The sequence below is a fragment of the Lytechinus variegatus genome, chromosome 10 (assembly GCF_018143015.1).
Source record: "Lytechinus variegatus isolate NC3 chromosome 10, Lvar_3.0, whole genome shotgun sequence".
Taxonomy (NCBI): domain Eukaryota; kingdom Metazoa; phylum Echinodermata; class Echinoidea; order Temnopleuroida; family Toxopneustidae; genus Lytechinus; species Lytechinus variegatus.
The window spans coordinates 19,782,839-19,788,131 of NC_054749.1; positions in this window are offsets into that span (position 1 = coordinate 19,782,839).

Below are 5,293 nucleotides of genomic sequence, written 5' to 3' on the forward strand. Positions count from 1 at the left end.
TAACAGTGCCTCTCAGCCAATCATATTCAAGGAAAGTTGTCAGACCTGACAACTTGTCGGATGAAAATGTTGATGATACGCTCCCCAGGAGTGGTAGGATAGCAGCATCAGTAGAAGTAGTAGTAGTAATAGAAGTAGTTGTAATAGAAGTAGTAGTAGTAGTAGTAGTAGAAGAAGAAGTAGTAGTAGTAGTAGTAGTAGTAGAAGAAGAGGAAGAAGTAGTAGTAATTGAAATTAGAACGTAAACTAATTTTTCGTTTAGAGATTTTGACAAAAAATTCCTGATGAGCCCAATATTACGGAGTTGATACCTTTGTTGGTGATTTCATTTGACATTCCACAATCTAGTATGACTGCTAGGTTACAAGACATCTGGGAAACGTTTATTTTAGCTCCCGTAAAGGAGATGGACGAACCCTAGATTATATAACCTCAATATCTTAGTTTAGCCAGTGAACCAAATAAAATAAACTCAGTTTTAGTAAGATTCGATTTCGATTTAGCCAGGAGTGAATGTCAAACAATTCTCAAGAAAGGTTATTGCATATATTTTTTTTTGCATCAGCCTGGCTTGGCCATCAAGAGGAGCCGAGCTGGTCGTCGTCGACCAAGAGATGGTAATCGATATACATAGCAAGATATGTCTTAAACTTACCAAGTAGATCGTGAATAATGTTGGCCCGCCAACAGATCCCTGTGGTACCCCGTGAGAGGCATGCATGGTACTACCACTAACATACAACGTTGCATCATCAGCAAACATAACAATCTTCCCTGATTTGATACAAGAAGCCAGATCATCAATATAAATTGTAAATAGTAAGGGCCCTAAAACTGAGCCTTGTGGGACCCCAGAAGCGGTTGATTTTATACTCGATTTGAGCCCTCCTTTTTCTGTGTATTGTTTCCTAAAACAAAAATAAGATTTAAACCTTGCGATAGCATTATCAGAACATCCTATTGCAACCAGTTTTTGTAGTAAAACATCATAGTTTACAGAATCAAAAGCCTTTCGCATATCAATAAAAGCTATTCCACAAAACTTTCTCTTGTCAACTTCAGTTGCCCAATCGTCGACCATACACAATAAAGCACTTTCACAGGAATGCATCGGTCTAAAGCCGTACTGGAAGATTTGCAGTCATTGACACAGAAAATCTGTGAGTGACAGGAAAGGTTAGATTGAAAAAAAAAGAAATCATAAGTCCGAGTTCCAACCCCATCAATTGAACTGGGTATATCACGAAAAACAGATATTAAATGGATATTCCGGGTTGAAAATAAGTATATCTATATAAATACAATAAACGTGATATAAATACCGAAGAAAAACAATGAAAATTTCAACTTCAAACTTTCAGGCAATATTGTGTGATAAGTTATATTTACACAGTCATGAATATGCAGAGGTTGAAAGATGATATAATGCCCCCACTTTCCTTTTTCTTATATCATAAAATCATAGTGTTTTCATACATGTATTTTCATACGCGTGTGTATGATATGTCTTCCTTGTAAAAAAAAATAAGTTGCAGCAATGATTATTTTACACAATGAACCAGGTGTCAACCCAATCGTTATCATTCTTGGTGGGCAATATTTGAATAGATATTTCATATAACGAAATATAAATCAATAATGGGGGTATGACATCATCAGCTTGCTCATTGCATATCCATGAAGGTATGCATAGAATTGTTTCACTGAAATAATAACTTTAAAATGTCAACTTTATTATTCAAAGTTTTGTACTTTCTATGTTCAAAATGATATTTTCAGTATTTATTGGTACCAAAAGCGGAAAAAAGTCTGATTTGACAGTGTCAGGGACTGGATTCAGATTAATGTCATCTGGCCCACCTAACACAAGGGTTAGCGATTAATCGCTAAATGAAATGGCCAATCAAGATCACCCTTGCATGCGCATATTTCGCAGTAGACTGACGAGGAACCAAACAGAATCGCTCTTTCGACCTTTCCTTCAGCAAGAAACTGATCCACAATGTGTTGCACTCAACCCAGGTGAGGTAAATGGGTACCGGTAGGAAGTAATCCCTTAAAAAGCTGTGTGCGTTATGAACGCCTAGCTTAGCCGGGTAGTATAGGAGCGCCTTGAGCACCTAACAAGGTGGATATGTGCGCAATATAAAAACCCTATATTATTATTTCAAATTCGCGATCACTCGCTGTTCTTTGTGTTATGGGACCCAGATATTGAGAACACAGTCTGAAAGTAGACACAGAATTAGCATAATATTTTAAAGGGGTTCAAGCATACTTCCCCTTTGACTTACTATGTTTAACATCAGATTGAGAGGAGTTTGCATGGATGTAGAGACAGCTGAAATCCAGAGGACATTCATTATCCTGGAGCTGACAACCACAACACAATATGAATAAACAAAATAAACACTAGGTATCAGACAAACAGGCTTTATTAAGAGAACATTTTTTAATGAAATTTTAACAAGGTAACAATAAAACTGGTGTACAGGTGATGATGATGACGACGATCATGATGACGGTAATCCACGGCATTTATATTGCGCCATATTTCTGTTAAAACGTTTATAGGCGCAGGCTTATCCAATTAAGCTTATTACATATCTGCTGAAATATGTAAGTTTTGACAAATGATTTGAAGAGCTCAGTGTTGCCAATTTCACGGAGTATGTATGATAATAGACATGACAGAGAAGCAATCAACAAAGGATCGTGAATTTGACTGTATAAGTTTTTTTTTCAGAGTTACAATCAACCAAGAAAGTTAACCTTAGCCTACGATAATTTTCAGGACTATACATGTGTAAGAAGTGTGAATGAAAATAGCTACAGTGTACAGCTATTTAGATGAATTACTGAATTGATTACCAAATGTAAACAAATATACATTGATACAAGGAAAATTGTCATATACACTTTATTGGTATTAATGACTCCCGTAAAATAGCAAATACTGCTGGTGGGACGTGGAGCCTCTTTCCTACAATATACATAGTCATAATCATTAGCATGAAATAACGTTTAAAAAGTAAGTTTACAAATGAAAGTGTATGAATAGGTCTAGCACAAAAGGGTACTAGCAAGAATTGCATACAAATGAATTAAAGCGTATATGCGATATTTACAAAGATTGAGGAACTTCTAAATATATGTATGAATATTTTTAAGTACTCTGCGAGAGGATTACAGATTTAAGCCGTTTTGCTTCATCTGGGGGGGCGTTTCGTGAAAGGACTTGTCAGACGTTTTATCCGACAAGTCCCATTTTATCCGACAGTTTCCATAGGAACAGTGCCTCTCAGCCAATCAGAATCATGGAAAGATGTCAGATCTGACAACTTGTCGGATGAAAATATTGATGAAACCCTCCCCAGGGCCCCATCTTACAGAGGTACGATTGATCCCATCAACCTCAAATATACAGAAATCCATCAATGTCACATTTTTTCTTCAGGAAATGTTGTCCTTAGTAATAATAATAATAATCATAATAACGTTTTATTTACCCAGGGTAGCCACTTGGGGCGGTTACCCAATGGGGTAACCACCCTATTACACTCTGCAGACTTACTTGTAACATATAATAAATTCAACATTATGATTACATATTGACATAAGCGAAAACAAATTTTACAAATAAGATACAATTAAGATACAAATGGTGTGGGATTATTTTCAAGAATTCAGAAGACGTTTGAATATTGCTAATGATTGAGCAGATCGAGTGTCTCGGGATAAACAGTTCCATTCACTTATGCCTACCGGTATAAATGTGTTTTTGTAATACTGCGTTTTGTATTTCGGGGCTCATAGCATTAATTTATTAGTTCTTCGCGTTATACGCACTGATACATCATCATTAAAAATAAATTTGGTACTTAATAAATGGGGAGCTAATCCATTTATACACTTGTATACCATACATAATATATATTTCCTGTCCAATTCTTTTAAAGAAGACCAGGAGAGAATTTGAAAAATATGCTCTGATGGGGTTTCCCATGTATAACCGCTCACGGTGTAAGCTGCACGTTTATGTAGTTTTTGCACCGTATTATAATTAGATTTAGATCTATACGACCACACATTTGAACAATACATTGCATGAGGGAGAACGAACCCTATGTATTATCGTTTAAGTTGTTCCACATTAAATATATGTTTGTTTCTTCTAATTAACCCAAGCTTTTCATTACTTTTACAATTGAATCAACATGGTTTTTGAATGTCAAAGTATCATCAATTATCACGCCCAAACATTTGTGCTGTGATACACACTCTACAATAGTGTTATTGATTATTACAGATAGAGTTTTGGCCCGCAAGGTTGATAACCGCTGTCGAGAACCAAGAAACATTACTTTGTTGTTTTTTTATCATTTAATATCAATCTGTTTTTACATGTCCACTCATATACTTCTTTCATTGCGGAGTTAAGCTGGTTTTCCCCAGATTTTATGGTACTACCACTAACATACAACGTTGCATCATCAGCAAACATAACAATCTTCCCTGATTTGATACAAGAAGCCAGATCATTAATATAAATTGTAAATAGTAAGGGCCCTAAAACTGAGCCTTGCGGGACCCCAGATGAGGTTGATTTTATACTCGATTTGAGCCCTCCTTTTTCTATGTATTGTTTCCTAAAACAAAAATAAGATTTAAACCATGCGATAGCATTACCAGAACATCCTATTGCAACCAGTTTTTGTAGTAAAACATCATAGTTTACAGAATAAAAAAGCCTTTCGCATATCAATAAAAGCTATTCCACAAAACTTACTCTTGTCAACTTCAGTTGCCCAATCGTCGACCATACACAATAAAGCACTTTCACAAGAATGCTTTGGTCTAAAGCCAAATTGTTTATCACTAAAAAATGTATATCTAATAAATGTGCCTGCAAATGCTTTTGTACCCACTTCTCCAAAAACTTGGAAACAATTGATAACAAGGATATTAGACGATAGTTTTCTACACATGATCGATCTCCAGTCTTATGGATTGGACGAATTTTGGCAAGACACCAGGCTTCCGGGTAGTACCCTTTAGATAATGAAAGATTAAAGACATAAATAGACTATCTATTACAGATGTGGAACATGTCATCATTTTCAAAATTTTAACCGAGATTTCATCAGGCCCTGTGGCCTTTTTTACAGAAGAGCCATCGATTTCTTTTGAAACAAAATCGTATGATATAAGAGGAATATCAAAAGTTTCGTTTTGATTATCAGAATTTAGTTCTGATAATGAATTGTCAGTTACTATGTTTGTATACCTGGGC